The sequence below is a fragment of the Protopterus annectens genome, chromosome 9.part0, assembly GCF_019279795.1.
Source record: "Protopterus annectens isolate FY-2018-M chromosome 9.part0, PAN1.0, whole genome shotgun sequence".
Taxonomy (NCBI): domain Eukaryota; kingdom Metazoa; phylum Chordata; order Ceratodontiformes; family Protopteridae; genus Protopterus; species Protopterus annectens.
The window spans coordinates 1,505,304,756-1,505,324,738 of record NC_056743.1 but is presented as its reverse complement, the minus strand read 5'-3'; the positions used below and the strand labels follow the sequence as shown (position 1 = coordinate 1,505,324,738).

The 19,983-nt window shown below is 41.7% G+C and overlaps 1 protein-coding gene across 1 annotated transcript in view; it reads left to right on the top strand.

Moving 5' to 3' along the window:
* Positions 1–46, top strand: part of LOC122810712 (syntaxin-binding protein 2-like) — a 1,751,886-nt gene extending 1,751,840 nt beyond the window's left edge. The window contains exon 20 of the mRNA XM_044082277.1: positions 1–46. This exon is cut by the window's left edge and continues 3,206 nt beyond it. The gene's annotated coding sequence lies outside the window, so the exon portion shown is untranslated.
* The last annotated feature ends 19,937 nt before the right edge of the window (positions 47–19,983 follow it).

The window sequence follows — 19,983 nt, the reverse complement described above, 5'->3', positions numbered from 1 at the left end:
ATAAAGATATGTTGCCTGTCTAAATAAAAAGATGATTTATGGAAAACCTGTCAAGTTGGTGATGTGACAGCTCCCTTTGTGTAAAGTTTTTTTTTTGTTTAATTATCCATCTGTGACTCAATTGTCTTTTAAGGTGTTGGTGTGGTGTGGAAGAGAGACCTAGCAATTTGCTTCCATTCCTACTTGCCTAGTAAAACATGGATGACCTTCACTGTTCTTAGTTACTATAGGAATGCGATGCGGCTTGACAGCAATAGGTGGGTGATGAAAAAAAACATGGTCAGTTTGTGTCTTCAAATGTATCAAGTTGTTGTTGTTGTTTGTCTTTTGGCTTTTTCCCAGTAAAGGGTTGCCACAGCGGAACTCCGGTCCGCTAATGATTGGCAGTAGATTTTTATGAAACGCCGAGGTGCCAGCTCGATGCCCAACCTTCAACGAAGGCACGCCCATTTACGCACGCATGTCTTTCGAACGCTACCCAACTGCGAGGCAGACATGCAGACTCCACACAGAAGGCACTCCCAAGCCGAGAATCGAACGGGAGAACCTCTTGCTGTGGGGTAACAAGTAATATACTTAATTGCAGGGATGGGCCTGATTAACTGGGATTTTTACGGTAAGCAGCTGTAAAATGTTTAATAAATTACGTCCATATTAGCAGTAAAACTATCACATGTGGGCACTACTGGTAAAGACTGAACTACTTTTGCTTATAGCTTAGCCAAGTGCCATAGCTGGTGGTCCCTATTGCCCCCCCCCCCAAAAAAAAAGTTCTTAGATTTCCATTACTAAGGTGTACTTATACTTTGAAAATAAGTGGTGTAAAAATGTAAAATTCTTAATGTGATGCCCGTGCACTGGCCCAGCAATCAAGGAGCCTCAATCCTCACCACCAACACCAGTGAGGGCCGTCCACATTGGGAAGGATAACAAATACAAACACAGTAAAATGCAATTTCCCTTATGAGCACACAGAGATCACAGTCAGTCTTCGGGTGGTTTCTCCCTTTCTCTCCAGATCCCCAAGAAGAATCACCACTGGCACAGCTATAGCATCCAGATCTCAGCCTAGTGTTCAAGCTAAAACCTCTAGCACCCTCTCTGTCCACCCAGTGCTTTATGTCCCTGCTCAACTAGCTGACACACACACTTTGAGATATGAGTTATATACAAACACAGAGACTCTCCCGGGGAAGGCTGGCACAGGTTCTCCAGCTATGCCCCTTCTGCCCAGACTATATGGTAGTACCAGTTGCCACCAACCACTAATATCAGCTACTAATAAGGCCCTTGTCCAAGGATGTCCAATTACTGTGCAATATTATTATCCAAATAGTGTGATGAACAGCAAGGCTTATTTGGAGTGGCTTGGACAGTATCAGTATATACATCCAATGTACTCTAGAGCTTAAATTAGCTCTACATAAAACAGCCACAGTTGAAAGGTTTAAAAATATTTAATACTAAATAATAAGAACACAAGACAATAATTCTTACTATACAATGCTAGTCAAGAGTTCAGAGATCACAGAGAAATTATTAAAATAATACAGTAGAAAAGTTCTGACATCAATACAGAAAACAGCTAGACTAGACTTCCTATTTCATTATTAAACTTGCATATAGAGCAAAGCAGTGCTGGTGATGTCAGTTCTGAAAACAAATGCAAAATGCTCTGATTCTTTATCTCTCTCTGTTCTTAAATTACATAATTATTCTCTGTTTCCCAGGCTAACAGAAACTCCGAGTGTTACAGCCCTTTTGATCGTGCAGCTGGTCAGGAAGCCAGAGCAATAAAAGACATTATACATGTAAATTTTAGCCATTAATTCTGGTCTCAAAACAATAGGAAGAATTCCTTCTTTCAGAAATTTTGGCTCCGAGTTTTGAGATCAAACAATTATACAATGCTTGACTTATCAGCTTTCCTCCAGCAGAGTGCAACGTGGTCACATTTTTGAAGTTCAACATTTACCGTAATTTTCTTGCATTTAAGAGAACAAGCATGTGGCTTACAATAGTATTTACAAATGACAGAATTATCTACAAAATCGTATCTAGCTAGGGTGGCAACAGTCACATATCCCCCCTCCCAAGAGAACTCAAGCTAGTTTTTCCAGTGACCCTTGAGAAACATTGCTTGAGAGGGTTAGGTCTATCTGAGTATACCCTCCCCCATTCCCTGTCTTGAGAGCCCATCTGCATTGGCATTGCTAATCCCACTGCGGTGCTGCACTGATGTATATGCTTGCAACCCTAGGCTCCATCTTAGCAACTTGGCATTTTGCTGGCTGACTCTGTGTAACCATGTTAGGGGATTGTGGTCTGTAACTGCAGTAAATTTTCTTCCATACAGATAAGGCTGAAGTTTCTGCAGTGCCCACACTATGGCTAGACCCACTTTTTTCTACAGCTGCATAGCATTCCTCCCTGGGTTGGAGCCTATGACTGAGATAAATCACTGGGTGCTCTTCTCCCTCTGCAGAAATATGGCTAAGTACAGACCCCCACCCCATGGTTCGAAGCATCCACCTGCACAACAAATTCTTTGCTGTAATCTGGACTGGCTAACACAGGGGGTCTTCCCAAAGCTTCTTTAAGCTTCTGCAATGCCTGCTCACATGCTGTGGTCCACACTACCTTATCTGGCCCGTTCTTCCATGTCGGGTCTGTGAGGGGAGCAGCTATGGTACTATAACTGGGGGCAAACTTTCTGCAGTACCCTGCTGTCCCTAAAAATCCCGTCACCTGCTTTTTGGTAACGGGTGTAAGCCATGCCTGAATGGCTTCCACTTTGGCAGGTTCTGGCCTGATCTTACTACTCCCCACTCTGTCCCAGGTAGGAGACCTCTGCCATACCCACCTGACATTTGCTGGGCTTCATGGTCAACCCTGCCCTCTGTAGTCTGCCCAGCACCTCCTTGACATGTTAAAGGGTCTCTTGCCAGGAATGGCTGTAGATGGCAATATCATCTAGGTAAGCAAGGGCAAGACCTCCTGCTCCTGCTAGGATATGATCTACCAGCCTCTGGAAAGTAGCTGGGGCATTTTTCATCCCAAAGGGCATGTTTGTGAACTCATACAACCCAAAAGGAGTCACAAAGGCTCATCTCTCTCTAGCACTGGGATTCAAGGGCACCTGCTAGTAACCCTTGGTAAGATCAATGGTTGTAAGATATTTGGCCCCACCCAGCTGCTCTAGGGCCTCATCTGTCCTAGGCATGGGGTAAGCATCTGACAACTCTATGTGACTATTTAATTTCCTGTAGTCCACACAGAACCTGGTGCTGCCATCCTTCTTTGGCACCAGCACCACTGGGGAGGCCTAGGGACATTTGGACTCTTGAATTACCCCTAGTTCCAACATCTCCTGTATCTCCTTGCTCTGAGTCTGTTTGACTCTCTCAGGCACCCTATAAGGGGCCTGCCTAATGGGCCTTTGGGGTCCTGTATCCACCTGGTGCTGCACCAGATGGGTGCACCCTGGTTTCCCAGTGAACATGTCCCTAAACTCCTGTAATGCTGCTAGGATTTTTTGAACCTAGGTAGGGGATAGCTGCTGGGACATTGCTACCCCTTCCACTGAGGTATCAGTCCGAGCCTCACTGAGGAGATCAGTCAGCAGATCTCCCTCAGACTCCTCCTGCAGTCCACTGCAAATACTCAGCACAGGAGCCTCCCTGTCATGGTAAGGTTTCATCATGTTAATGTGGTACAATTTGTGCTCCTGCCTAGCAGGTCCACCATGTAGTTAATATCACTTACCTTTCTTTCCACCTTGTAGGGTCCCTCCCAAGCTGCTTGCACCTTGTGTCCGACAGGAATGAGAACCATTACTTGTTGCTCTACAGCATACTCTGTAGCTCGAGTATTCCTGTCATACCATACCTATTTATGTTGTTGGGCTTCTGCCAGGTTCTCCTGGGCCAAGCCCATGCATTCCCTGAGCCTTGTCTTGAGGTTTAGGACAAATGCCACAGGAGACTCCTTGTGAGAATCACATTCACCTTCCCACTCATCACAAATTAAATCTAGAGGTCCCCTCACCCTATGCCCATACAGTAACTCAAAGGGTGACAAACATGTGGATTCCTGGGGAAACCTCTATGTAAGCAAACAGATGGGACAAATATTTGTCACTCCCTCTTAAACTGGTCTGCAAATGCCCATATCATGGACTTGATTGTAGAGTTTAACCTCTCAACAAGACCATTAGTCTGGGGATGGTTGGGGTGGTCTTCAGGTGCTTCACCTCACCATACTTCCACAGACAAGCCAGCAGGTCTGACATGAAATTGGCACCTCTGTCGGTCAGTATTTCTTTTGGGAAAACTACCCTGCTGAAAATCTCTAACAAAGCATTTTCCACCTTTTCTGCCTCAATGGAGGACAGAGCCACTGCCTCAAGGGTATCTTTTAGCATAATCTACCACCACTAGGATATAGTTTTTCCCTGTTGAACTTGGGGTACTCAGAGGCCTCACAATATCCATAGCTGCTCTCTGAAATGGCTCCTCAGTCACAGGCAAAGACATCAAAGGAGCTCTCACCTTGTCTCCTGTCTTGCCTAGCTTTTGGCACTGCTCACAGGTCCTGCAGTACCCTATTACATCTCTGGAAATTCCAGGCCAATCGAAGTTTGCCTAATACGTTTCTTTGTACATTTTATGTCCATATGACCTGCAAAGGAATATCATGGGCTGTGGCTAGGAGAACCAGATGGTAGGTTCTAGGCACTACCAACTGCTGTACCCTCTCAACTTCTAGCCCTCCCTCAGGGGTCCACTCTCTATCCAGTAACCCTTTGTCCCAGTATACAGATTCCCCCTTCCCTTGAGAATCAGGTGCCTCACTAGCTACTTGCCTCAGGCCTTGCAATGTAGGGTCTGAGAGCTGAGCCTGTCTCAACTCTCTCTCTTTGTAACCCTTCCCAGCTCCCTGTCCACAGGATATCTGGCATCCTCTGATAGTGGTGCCTCACTGTCAGCCTGGGTACTACTACTTACTTCTACCTTTGCAGTCACTCTGTCCAAGGGAACATCAGTACCCCCAAGCAGCTGTGGCTCCTCTTCAGTCTCACTGCTACAGCGTAGCTCCCTCCCTAAAGTAACCACCTCACCAGTCCTAGCTGTAAGTATGCAGTCTGGGTCTCCCCTAGGCTACCAGACCCACATGCTTGTCTTCTAGCCCGACTCTGTGTAACTGCATAAGCACAATTTACTGCCTCATCCAAATCCTTCCCTATCAGGACATCTGCAGGATGGTAGTTCATTACCCTTGTTGTCTCAAGACAACCTAGTATTGGCATTTTGTCTTCCCCACTTACTGGCTCTCGCCTTTTGTTCCCCACCTTGCCTCTGTAGACATCTGTATGCCACATGGCCCCACTGGTTGCATTCAAAACATTTAACCCTAGGTCCTGGACATGTACCCAAACTAGTGGCTTTCCCTGCTACCAGCAGATTCTTTTGGGGCAGTCTGTGCTGCCCACCATCGGTTCCTTTGAACCCATGAGCAGTACTGGGGGTCCCTTTCCTGTGCAGGGATGCCCAGCTTGCTATGTATAGGTCTCCCTTCTTCCCCAGCTCATCTAAAGTAGCACATTGTCTATCAGCTAACCAGATTCTCATGTCCTCAGGCAAAGTGCTTAGGGTTTGTTCCCTCACCAAAAGGTCTGCCAGCCCTTCAATGGAGTAAGGGGGTCAGGAACTGTACCCAGAGCCTTTGGTCAACATCATGCTGTTTACATACCCTCTCAAACATATGAATGAAACTATCAAAATGATCTTCCTCTCTAAACTGTGGAAGAAATTTACTAACCTTTTGTGCTTCTGGGGTCCAGTTACTCCCTTCCCCATTACCTCCATTACTCTAGCGAAGAGTCAGCATCTCCTTCTCATGCTGCCTCTGCCTCTCCTTTTCCTCAGCTTCAAGGCATATCAGTTTCTCATCCTCCTCAGCCAACAGACGTCTGTCTCTCAGCTGCTTCTATTTCCAAATGCCTGGCCTCCAACTCAAGTCTCTTTAGCTCCAGATGGATTTTTAAGTCCTCTGTAGAAAGGTTGAGTTGTCCATTCTCTGAGTGTGGTAGATCTCCAGTGCCAGTCTGATCTTCCTTCTGGTTGCTTTTTTCTGATGCAGCTGTGACCAAGGCTGCAATCAGGTCTGCCTTAGTCAGGTTTCCATGCACCAGTCCTCTAGCCTGGCACATCTCAGCCAGCTGGCTCCTTCTCAGCTTTCTGTACTCTGCTGACATGCTGCCTGCTGTCCCTGACTAACTAAGCTAACAAAAGAAATAAAACAATTGTGATCTGAACTCTGAGTATTCACTGTGTGGCTGATCACCTTCAGTGATCACTGTACACAAGCTACAGGAATTCACTCTACCCACACCACTACAAGCCAATTAGTATTTCCCAACCAATTAATATGTGGTGTTGATATCCCACCCCTGCCAAGCAATTAATATGTGATGCCCGTGCACTGGCCCAGCAATCAAGGAGCCTCACTCCTCACCACTAACACCAGTGAGGGGTGTCCATATAGGGAAAGGATAACAAATGCACACATAGTAAAGTACAATTTCCCTTAAGAGCACACAGAGATCGCAGTCAGTCTGGGACTGGTTTCTCTCTTTCCCTCCAGGTCCCCAATAAGATTTTAGCCTAGTGGGCAAGCTAAAACATCCAGCACCAGTGGTTCATATCCCTACCCAAGTAGCTCACACACACACTTTGAGATAAGTTATATACAACCGCACAGACACTCCTGGGGAGGGCTGGCACATGTTCTCCAGCTGTGCCCCTTTTCTGCCCAGTCTAAAAGGTAGTACTGGCTGCCACCACCCACTAACATTTATCAGCTACTCAAAGTCCCTTAAAAGGGTGTCCAATTATTACTGTGCAATATTATTATCCAAATAGTAAGTTTGACCTAACAGTCAAGACTCATTTGGAGTGACTTGGTACAGCATCACTATATACATGCAATGTACTCTTGGAGCTAAAATTATCTCTACACAAAACAGGCACAGTTGAAATGTTTAAAAATATTTAATAAATATTAAAAACACAAGACAATACTTCTTACTACACAGTGTTAGTCAAGAGTTCAGAGATCACAGAGAAATACTTAAAATAATACGGTAGAAAAGTTCTGACATCACAGAAAACAAACTAGTCTAATCTTCCTATTTCCTAGCTATATCTAAGAGAAAACACAGTTCTAAATAACGTGCATATAGAGCAAAGACAGTGCTGGTGATGTTAGATGTCTTCAAGACAAAAAAATGCTCTGAGCTCTCGGATTCTCTCTATTTAAATTGATAACACAGAGCTGCTTCACATGACATCATTCTTCACACTTCTCTGGTGTTCCCAGGCTAACAGAAACTGCATTTACATTCTTTACACCTGGTCAGAAACCAGATCAATAAAGGACATTTATACATGCAAATTCTAGCCATTAACTGTGGTCTTAAAACAATAGGCAGGATGCCTCCCTCTAGACATATCGGCTCTGAATTTTAACATCAAAGACAGTCATGAAATGCTTGACTTAGCTTTCTTACAACAGAGTGCACTGTTTGTTATAGGAAGTCTCTGGGGCAGAAATCTATGCCTCCAGTATGTTCTGTTTATTGTGGTGACAAGGTTTAGGTCCTGGAGCGTGTGATTCGGAGAGACTGGGATTTCTTTAAGTGTAACATATCCAACAGCTCTGGGTTTGACATAGCTTTGTATGTTAGGCAGAGATCACATCTAAGTAGGCGATATGCGATGGAGTAGAGCTGGAGTTTTTTTAGATGGTCTACGTATGGCATCTGTTTGAGGCCAGTAATCCTCTTAGTGAGGTATTTCTGTGGCCTTTCCAATTGTAGGTGTCTTGTGAGTTACATGCCAAACGGGGTAAAGTACTGTATAATGGGTCAGATGAGTAGAGGAACAATTACCTTTTTTTTATATATAGAGGCGAACCCTTTTGTGATGCAGTGTGCCACGCAGAACGATTTCCTGATTACTGTGGAGATGTGGTTATCAAAGGAGAGACTACTGTCCACCTGTGTCCCGAGGTCTCTTATCACGCTTTCAGTGTTTAGTGAGCTACCGCCTATGTGGTAGTTCAGGTTTACCTTTATAACAGCAAAACATAGTGGTGTGATAGCTCATATGAGCAAATCTAAACTACGAAAATGAAAACAGCGACAGTTTGAAATGTTCAAAAATCAACAAATTGAAAAGCAGATTCCCTGATTTTTGAACATAAATGTTGACAAAAAAATTTAATGAAGTGTAATGCAGGGGTGCAAGCTCCCCTATGCCCCCCACTTTAATATTCTAACTCTGAGATCGCACTACAGACCATTTTCCAATCCTCACTGTAGTGCAATCCACCCCAAATTGTCGAATGTGCAATGAGCGAATGTCACTGTGCATTTGCTCATTGCACATTCAAACCTTTTTCTGTTCGGTGTTTGTAAACTGCCTTTTGCCCTTGTGCAGTACGCACACATGAAGGTAAACCGGTAGTTTATGGGTACCGAGTTTTTTTCCAAAGGGGATGACAGTGCACTTCTTGGCATTGAGCTTGAGGCTATGACTTGACACCAAGCATCTGTCTCTGTGAGGCCCTTTTGTAGAATGTCTACATCATTAGGTGATTCTGTTATGGCTCCCAGTTTGCAGTCATCTGCGAACTTTGTTAGCCAAAGACCTTCTGTGTTGGCCTGCATTTCAGAGAAGTAGATGTCAAACAGGAGAGGACCCAGGGACCAAGCCCTGTGGTACTCCACTCGTCACTGGTTTGAAGTCAAACTTGAGTTTGCTACTTTTACTGTGTGGGTTCTGTCAGTGAGCGAGTTGGCCACCCATCTTGTGACATAGGGATTTATGCCCAGTTTAGTGAGTTTATCTAAAATTCTAGAGTGGAGGATGGTATTGAAAGCCTTGGCGAGGTCAAGATAGGCTGTGTGCACTACCTTGCCCACGTCTACGGCTCTAGTGACTGCTTCGAAAAAGTTAGGTTTAGTAGACATAATCTACCTTTTACAAACCCAAACTGAGTGGGGCCCAGAGTTTGGAGGTTATCTATGTCTTTGTTTATAAGCTCCAAGATGATACATTCCGTGGCCTTGCAGACCAGGCTCGTCAGGCTAATGGGGAGGTATTTTCCAGGGTCCATGGTGGCACCCCCTTTGTGGAGTGGGATAATCATCACTGTGCGCCATTCAGTAGACACATTGCCTGAGGTGAGGATATGATTGAACATGGTACTTAGGTGAGGGTGCCAGTTCGTTCTGTAGTTCATGCAGTATGCAGCCTGGGATGTTGTCCAGTTCCATGAATGCTGTGTTCTTGGCTTTGGAGAGTGCGGTCTTTACATGTTCATCTGTAATTTCAGAGGCTTTGCATTCTTCCAGTATTAAGATGGGCCCTTTGAAGGGTGAGAGGGGGGTAAAGTTAGCACTGAACCTATCTACCAGAATGTTGGCAATATCGGTTGGTTCTGTATATTTAGTGCCATTGTGCTGTAGCTCAGAGCAGATCTGAGTGTTGCCATTGAGATTCTTGACATAGCTGTAGAATGCTTTGTGGTTGTCTTTGGAATCAGTGGTGATTTTACTTTCATAACTGGCTTTGGAGGATTTTATGAGGGATCTCAGCTTATGGCTGAGGCTGACCAGGGAGTTCCTCCAATCTTGGAATTTTTCTCATTTTTGCAACAGCGTCTTCCTTCTGCTGTAGAGTTTGTTTATGGCAGGGGACCACCAGATTGGCTTCCTTTTTTTTTTGAGGATAGCATCTTGGTTCTGTTGGGGATGGCACGATCCATGCACTCGTGTATGTGCTTATACAGTGCATTTGTGTAAGATTCAGCGGTCGTACCTCTATTTTCCGTCTGCATAGGTGTTGTGAAGTTTGCCACTTCTGTCTTAAGCATGAAGTTGGCTTTGGAGTAGTTTTTGATGGTTTCCTTAATGGAGGGGTGGGATATGGATGTCTAGGGTGATTAGCTTGTTGGATCTGACCAGTGGGGAGTTGACCTCTGGCATGGAACCCATATTGGTAATGACCAGGTCCAGAATATTGCTGCCCCTGGTGGGGGTGTAGACAAGCTGATCCATGGAGTAAATGAGTTGGTACACGAGTAGATTTCCCAGTTGATGGTGGGGTAGTTGAAATCGCCCATAATTAGGGTATTGGGTTGTACCTTAATATTTTCCAGTATGTTAAGAAATGAAGAGTGGGAATCCTGGGGCATGGTGGGGGATCTGTAACAAGCTACAACCTGGATTGCAGTCTTGCCCAGTGTTAGTTGCACTTGGATAATTTCAGATGCATTATGTTGAGCAGCTAGCCTGGAGGTGTGGATATCCTTAATGAATACGGACATGCTTCTGCCTTTAGTGTTTTGATCCAGGTTAGGTGGCCGAAAGGTGTTGCATGAATTATAGCCTGGTAATGTAGGGGTGCTCTCTGGAGCCTTGAACCCAGGTCTCTGTCACTGCACAGATGTCGATGTTCTCCATTTTAAGGAGTGCCTCGAGTGAGTGTATTTTGAGGTTTGGACTTCTAGTATTACCCTCAGAGTTTGTTTGCTTGTACCTGTTATGGTGGTGAATTTATCATTTGAACCTTGCCTAAAAAAGGCACTATAGGGGTGGCAAATGCCTTAGCCAGTATCTGGAATCCCAGGGATGACAGGTGCAGGCCATCTCTGGCAAATCATCGTGGTCTGTCGACCATGTCGTCCCAAGCAGACAGATACTGGATCCCCTTAGGATGACACCAAAAGCTTAGCCAATTGTTGAAGTCAATCATTTTGTCCTTTTACTGTCGTATAATTCTGGGAGATGGCAGGATGCTACTCATGGCTAGGGTCATACCTGCCTGGGCTACAATATCCAAGAGCTCCTCCATGTTTCTTTTCATGTATTCCAGGGAGGTATGTCTCAGGTCATTCACACCAACATGGACAATGACAAAGTCGTATTTGTACTTGTGGAGTGACCTGAGTTGCATGTGTTATGTGGTGGATCCTGGCACCTGACAGGCAGCTTGACAGTAACTTTTTCCTTGTTTAGCCTGGTGAGTGGGACATCAGTGTGCCTGACTATAGTCACCTATGACTAGTGTGTTGGGTACGTTGTTTTGTCTTATGGCCTGAGGTTGAGTGGCACACTGATTTTGTGGGCTATGTATCATTTGGGTAGTGTTGGGGAAGGTTGTCTGTGTTTCAGCTTGGGTGGTCTCTGTTGCTTGGGCAGATTTTTATTGAGAGCCTCCGTGAATGTGGATGAGTGCTTTGTGTTTCTGTGTGTGCTAAGAAACCTCTGTTCTTACATCAGGTGCTTGGAATCCTGTTTCAGTACTAACACTGTAGTTTAGTATAAAGGAATGCTGCACTCCTGTGGTTCTGACATTTGGTTGAAATGTTAAATTGAAGTCCCACCTCCCCAGATTGATAAGCCAGGTGAATGTTAATATCCTGCACATATCAAAATCAGAAGAATCATGTCCTTAATGTGCTGGCCAAATTGCTGCATAGATTTAAAGTACCACCTTGGGTTGAGATTATAAGTAGGTCAGTAGGCCTATTGGGGCCAACCTGGCTAACAGGAAGTAAATATGGAAAATCAAACTGAAGAAATAAGAGCTTGTATCTGATAGCAAATATTCAAATATGTATCAGTATCACTATAAATATCCTAGGAAATGACAATCATTCTGTGGCACCACATTTCAGAAGTTCATAGGTAAATCATAGCCAATCTGTCTACAGACTATTGCAAGCCTAGCCAGTAACCAGAGGTTAGAATCAAACCCTGGACCCTGTGTTTATGAGGTGAAACCTTAACTTTTAAATTGTGATAGTGTTGAATCCTAAACAATAGACCACCATACTGCCTTTCCACTGGCATTAACGTTACTTTTATTCAACTGCTGCTAGTTGACCCAAACAGGTGGGGGTTAGCTAAAATGAATGCATGGGAAAGCAAAGCAGAAGACTAGTGAGACCAAATAAAATATTCAAGGATCAGTATAAAGTTATTGCCTTGTCTTCTATGCACGTTACAAATTTTTCTTACTTGCTTTGTCCTTCACCACCTTTCTGTATAATAGTCATTTAGACCCTACTGTTTTTTTTTTCGGACTCAGAAAATCACAACATTCTGTTAGTCTTTGTTTCAGCTAATGCTAAAGATGGCCGAGTACCACAGAAAAAGCTCACATTATACCAAATGTTTTAAATTAGATGTTTTATTCTCAGCTTTATTAATCCACATGAAAGGAAGGAAAAAAAAACATTTACAATCCAACAATAGTTGTGTACAATAACATATAAGTTTAATACCAGATGTCATGCATTACAGTGAAATCTGAAACTTGTCAAAAATGAAAATCTACAAAATATTTTAAATTACATTTTTGTTTTCAAGAAAAAAATGAGTTGCTCCTTCAGTAGTCAATAATTCTATGATGTGATGTACTAATTTTAAGGGAATATGCGTGCTGCACATAAAGATTCTAAAAAATGGCATGTTAAAGTAACATTACTGATCACCTAGGAAAACTTTCAGCTCTGACAAAAATTAATCTGGTAAACCTGAAATTGTGTTTTTGTACTGTTAGGTCATTATGCATGTGGGTTTTATATTAGTATTATCTGATAGGAGAGGTTAGCATTGCTGCCTCACAGCAAGAGGTTCTCCGGTCGATACACTGCTGGGGTGCTTTCTGTGCGGAGTCTGCATGTCCCTCCTGTGGTCGTGGTGTGGGCCTCCCGTGCTCGGCTCCCTCCCACATCCCAAAGACATGCTGCAGGTGGATTGGACACTCTACATTGGCCTAGATGTGCGTGTGAGTGTGACAGGTGATCCGCTGTGGCGACCCCTAACCGGGATAAAGCCGAAAGAAGAAGAAGAAGATTATCCGATAGGAGAGGTATGATATGCCGAGTACATTCTCTAGTCATACATATTGGACCTGGATACTTGTACCATCTGTACAAGGTGGCCGCACACTATTGGAGTTCAGGAAAATGGTATTACCGTTACATAATGAAGCAGGACTGGTAGCCTCCAAAATTATTACAAAAGGACCAGAGCTAATATATATTTACAGAATGAACGTGGACTTCCTCACCAATCCTTCCAGTTTCTGCACAGAAATGTAACCTTTCAGTAAGATTTAAGTGATGCAATTATGTTTATAAAGCTGATTAAAATTTTGTAATAAATAAATTGTAGGTTTGCATATTATTGCAAATGCTCTTGGATTTATAGTGCACTTTGTAATTAAAATGCATTTCCTAATTACTGGAAGACAGCCAACCAGTGGGTGGGCAGATGGTGAAATCCTGTTAACTATGGCTCCCATCTGTACCCTTCACAGTGCATTGTATCAATTATTTTAATAAGCAGTAATGTTGCCCATTCTAAAGAAGTTTCCCTCCCATGTACACCAAATGTAAGTGTTGCATATTTAGCCTTGTTACTAATGCATATAAACGAGTGGATGACACATGTACCTCTCATAGTGTCTGTAACATTCCTGTTCTGATGAGTCAGTCATACAACACTCCAAGTGCCCAAAACACTATTCTGTAATTTAATTTTCACTTTCATTTCAACAGGGAGCTTCTTTTTGAAAAATATTTACAGAATACATTAAGACTAGATGCACTGCTTCTATTTCTTGACATAGTGTATTCATATTACTGAATAAACAAAAAAATAATGTTATTTCAGACTTCTAAGTGAACTATGCAGCACACTGGCATTAAGTATCAGTCCTGAGCACAGTACTGTTCAATGCAGCTGCTGCAGTAACAGGAGTATGCTGTGCAAGATTTTATACTTGTACGTGGTGCAGCAAGTAGTGAAATCCTTGTGCAAGTTAATTCAAAGATGTTTGTGTGTAATATACTTGCGGTCTCATAAATGCTATGAAAACGACTGCTTTCATAAGCATTAAGCTCACTTGTTTCTGAAAGTATTTACTACAGATGGAACATGCTGGTATTTATGCAATGGTCTTTATTTTCTCAAGGCTTGTAGAATGAGTTTTTTAACATTTTTGCTTTGTATTAACGGTCATCGGATGCAAGTAACTGTTTTCAGTGGTAAAGTGGGAGGTTAAAGGATACATGTAAAGTAACACAATGTGAAAACAGACAGTGATGGCATTATCATCATACTGCAATTTGTGTTATTTGTATATATTGTTCCTTAAGTTATTCCAGATATAGATTTTGCTGATAATGTGGCAGTTTGAGGGAATGGCTAATGTTAATTCATCAAGTGCTGCCCTGTGGAAATGCCAGCAGCTCCTCCTGATTTATGCTGCCAAGAAAGCATAAAATTTGACTGTTACAGGAAAAAGTGGGCATCATCAAAAAATGTGAGTCATCAATTCACTATATAGTCACAGAGGAGTTAGGTTCAACAAACGTAGGGGTTTGGTACTATCTGCATCTATGTGGTCGTCTGTGTATATGCGTGTCTGTGGGGTTATGAATGAAGCTAGATGAATGTGTGTGTTTGAGCGAGTGTGTGCATAGGTAAACAAGAATCTGAACATGTGTGTTTGTATGCATTGCTGCATGCCTGTTTGTGAATAGGTGAGTGTTTTCATAACTGTGATCAACTGTGCGGGGTCTTGTTTGCTGATGGGCAGATGTGTGTGTAAAGTATAGAGGGGTGCTTTTCCAATGAGATACGGGGACCGATAGGGAAAACATTAGTACCAGCAGGTATGATACTGATACTGTTAGCTAATGAGCTGATAATGAGGTATTTTTCATTGCAGCCGTAACTGTCTCTAAATCACATTTTCTCATTGTCATAGTAATTAACCTACCTGTGATAGGGAATTGCCATGAGCTGTGAGCCTTTTCTGAATTCCAGGACCTGCATGCATGCTATGAAATTATTCTCTATTTAATCTTTATAAAGGTAAATGCATCATCTTCTACTATGCTACTATAACTCCTGGGCTGTGGCTAAAAAGGGCCCTATAAGGATCAGCCCACATACACACACACACACATATATATATATATATATAAATCTGGTTTGCTGGTTACACCACATTCATTCTTTTTTGTTACTGTAGCATCTAGGCTATACTGTTTGCTGTGTTAAACATATCCTGAAGCTTTATGCATTGCCTTCATTGTTATCCATGCTATTAAATAAACTCTCATTTAAAAGGATCCACCTCTCAGAAAAAGTATTCCTGGGAAATACTTCATTGCAGACTATAAAAGCTATAAAGCTGCAATGGTCCATACAGATAACTTAGTCTTCTTTTGCTGCTTGTTTTGCAAAGTTTCAAATGCAGAGGGTTCTGAGACTTGTAGTAAACTAGCATATCATTTATAAGTAAGTTGGCTAAACCAAAATTATATCAACCATAAAGTGTACAGTTACCATTTATTTACTGCTTAGAATTGATTGGTTAGTGCTTGAAGAGTTGAATGAGTACAAATGTAATGCAAGCTGCAATGTGCAGATGCATAATGGCATGGTTGTGAGATGGTTCAATGAGTGCAATTTCTATTGGCTCCTTATTGAGATGTTGGCATTCGAAATGCCAAGTGAAAAGACTGAAAACACAGGAGAAGAGCGATTTCAAAAATTGTTGTTCTCCTTTAAACTTCTTTTTGCAGGGGGGGGGCGTCAAACCCCCTGCATCCCCTTATGTGGGGGCAAGCCCCCCACAGTCCCTAAACTTATATATACCAACTCCAAGATCACCATACCTCAGAGAAAAGGGACTATTTTTAGAAATGGCCAGCTTGGGCTTAGTACATGTCAGTTTGTTCTTTCCACCATTCAGTTTCCATATTTTGGGACTTGCTGTAGTGGGTCCTGACATTTCAAATTGTTACCTTTCTGCCTCACAGATATGGGTTCTGGATTCAGTTTTTATGCAAGGATTGTCATTTCTTGGGTCTGCACATTTTCCACATGGAGTTCTGTTTTTTTCATCCCAAAATATGATGACTGATTATTTGCTCTAAGTTGCCAACGTACTTTATATTTATGCAGGCTGTTGTGGTCTGGGTCATGGGTAAAGAGGGTTTGAGAATGACCATTCAGTTATGTATTGCAAATTTAAATTAAAATAAATGAACCACATTGATTTAATAACATTAATTAAAAATGGAATGAGAATACTAAAATGCTGAGGTATAGGATAGTGGATTAAGAGCGTGTGGTAAGCTAATGCAAAAATGACATAGCTGGATCACATGGTAAGTTGTAAACAAATGCAAAGTCTAGAGCACAGATCTCAAACTCAAATTACACTGGGGACAAATGCAACCTTTACCCTTTGCCAAGAAACCACAACCTTCCCCATTCACTGTGGGGATGTAATTTTGCTCTCTTGAAGGGGAGTAGTGAGTAAATTTGCACATTTGAGGGAGCAGTTTACAGTTCCTCATTCACAATACCTACCAGACCTGCCTCATCCTCCCCATGGCTTATCCTGACCTTTATCCAGGAACAAAGGCACTGCTACAGTGTCATGCTGAATGTTGGAGAGGGAGCCCTAAGTACTATTCTCTCTTTTCTTCATACTATTCTCTCATGGTAGCCTTGGGAGCTCCATGATTGCTTCCCCAAGGAAGTGCATGCTCAATTCTTCACATGTGCAACCTTCACACTGACCAGACCACCACTCATGAAGCAAGGAGATGGCCCGGCCTGTATGCTACATGTTGCAGCAAGCCTTTAGGCTGCCTCCCTCCTTCCCCTCAAGATGGATGAGCTGACATCAGCAGCCCATTTTCATCTTCCTCCTGTGGCACTTCTGGTACTCATTCCTGTAATTGAATATTGGTCATCTGGTGCTCTGTGAGGGCTTTATCCCTCTGTGCCTGGGGTCACTAACAACACATGAATACAAAACATGTTACTATCTTTTGTTTTCATTGGGCATGCTTTGTTCAATTACAGTTTGCTTCATTTATTGAAAGTAGGTTCAGGTTTCATTTTTAGTGGGGCACAATAAGGGCACAGTAGCTAGTTAGGATGACACATATCTGAAGATCCCCATTCACCCACAATCTGTACCATTTACCTGTATTTGTATATAAAAGGCAATAAATGCCAGAGTGTAATAACACATTTTACATATCTTGTCAGTATGCACAACACAGATGAAAGCTAAATTGGTTATGCTCGAGGATTATGGTTTGGAAAAGTGTGCGTATGTTATAGTGTAACAAGTCAAATTAGTAGCTGATGATACAACAAAGTGGGAGAATGGCACAAAGATGTTTGTGTTGCAGTAAAATGTGAAAAAGATTCTCCTAACACAAATTTAAGAAAAGCAAGCTGTACCTGTTTCACACTGATCAGAGATTTAGATTTAATCTTATAGCAAAAGCACTCTTAGCCATTTGCTAAACAAAAAAAGTTTGAAAATAGACAGCATGAACAACAGTACACTTCTCTTCCCTTGAAATTCCCATGTATTGAAAATACATCTGGCAACCCATTAAATTAAAAGATACCTGCTGGGATTTATACTCAAATAATATATTGTGAAGCACTAATTAGTGGCAATGTGAAAGATATTCAAAAGAGAAATGAGTAATGCATTTCCTAATAGCCTGGCACAGCACACTGGGCACAAGTGTCCTTTTCAGGAGCATCCCAGGAGTACTGTCTGGTGAAGTGACTTGGTTAGAGTCACACTGAAGATAAAGGCTGAGGGAATCAAGCCTTGTACTACAGGTCATTAACTGCCCGTATTCTTACTGATTTGCAGTAAGTACCAGGAAAAACTGTTGTAGACCAAACACAGTGCATTTCACACTTGCACAACAGCAAAAAAAAAAAACCCCAAAAAACCAAAAAAAAAACAGCTAAATTAAAAATGCTAAAAACAGAATAGTATTAAACGTATAGACTTCGTGCTGTCCAGTTTAATCACAGCTCAAAAGAAAAGAAAACCAAGGATCATACCCAAAGAACACTGGTCATATAATGATGCACCTGTTTCCTACAACTGATTCCTTTCTTTACACCATAACTACTCAGAGATGTAGAAACTAAGTATTTATACACACACATGCACAGATGTGGCATATATAGCACTTTATACAACTGTGTACACATCAGTTGTTTGCTTGCAATCACATTAATAAAAAAAACATAAATAATGATCTAGAGGTGTTGTTCAGTTTGCTGCTGTGGGAACCATACAGTGCAATGCATTGCATCCCCATTACCTGCAAACCTCTTAGCTCAGGAATCAAAATACAAACACTCACAAGCAGGAATTGATTTAAAATATTTATTTTAAATTTGTTGACCGTGAATGTCAGAGCCAGAGCCCTTTTTCATCAGAGTCCTGGGGAGAAAACTCCATAGTAATACAAACAACCAAAATAATCACAGTTATAACAAGTTAAAAACTGATAAAAACTCCATAATAATACAAACAACCAAATTAATCACAGTTATATTAACAAGTTAACTTAAAATAGTGATTTTAGACTAGACTCCATGTTCTAGACATTAATAAGGTTAAAAGAAAAAAAAGATGTCAGGGATGCAGAAAATGTTTTATAGTAACTGAAACTGTAGCCAAGTCTAAGGATGTTATTGCAGAGAAGGTAAGGAAAATGAGTGCACAGATAATGGGAGGGATAAGGAAGGAGTAGAATAAGGAAAGTGTAGAGATGATAGGAGGACGAGAAAGTAAGGGGGAGTGGGATAGAGGAAGAAGAGGTAGGTGGAAGTGAAGAACAATAGAGAGTGGAGTGCTAGTGGTATGTTAGATATTTGTATTCAGGGAAGGTTAGAGCAATGGCAGATCCATTGTTATTTGAAATACTCTTTTAAGGACAACTTAAATTGTTTGGGATGCTTTAGATTTCTGATTTCAAGAGTCAGTTTGTTCCAGGCTATAGAAGGGTGATAGCTGCATATATTTTGACCTGATTTAGGTTTATAAATATCTAATAGATCAAAGGATTAACTCCTAAGAATTCATACAGGGCTAGACAATAGGTTGGCTGATACAAAATTGAGTGTATGGTTTGAAGCTGAGAGAGCATGAGAAGGTGGGGTAGTTCAAAACAGTTTAGGTGTTTCAGGGATAGACAGTGGTGGGATTTATAGGCTTGTTGAGCAGCAAATCAAGCTGTATTATGGTATGTAGACTCAATCTTTGTTAGTAGAGTAGCATTTAAATTAGTGAGAATTTTGGAGCAATATGTTAAGCAGGATAGAATGTAAGCATGTGTAAGTGTGATTCTAGCTTCATGGGTGAGAAATCCTTTGTTTCTTATGAATCCTAATTTCTGATGAGTTTTCTTGATACAATTATTAATGTGATGACCGAATTTTAGCTGATCAATGGTAACACCAAGGAGTTTTGTGCTTGATTTAGCTACAATAGGGTTATTGTTAAGTGACATTATAGAAAAGGAAGATTTGATATGGTTAACTGTTTTGGGGAGAAAGAGTAGTAGTTTTGTTTTTTTAGGGTTGAGGATGAGCTGATTGATAGAGAGCCATGTCTCTACTGAATTAAATGAGGATTGGGTAGCAGATAAGAGTTCAGAGGGAGAATTAGCTATGGTTATGACTGTAGAGTCATCTGTGTATTGGACTATGGAAGAATATGGACAGGAAGAATAGAGTAAGTTGGTAAAGATATTAAAATATTGATCTTATATAATTAAAAAGTTAAAATCTGAATCTCACATGTTTCTCATTATTTAATGATTACAGTCCATTGCATTTAACCAGAAATCCTCAAATATTATGAGGAACAGAACACAAATATGAAAGAAACAAATCCGGGACAGATGAAAACTATGCTCTCTAGACACAGACACATATATATTAATTTCTCCAAGTCTGTTGGGTTTCTAATACCATGATGAGAATGGACCTCATTCCTAAGTCAGTGTGATTAAACTTCATGAAATTAGTATTGTTTCAATATTTGTTATCCA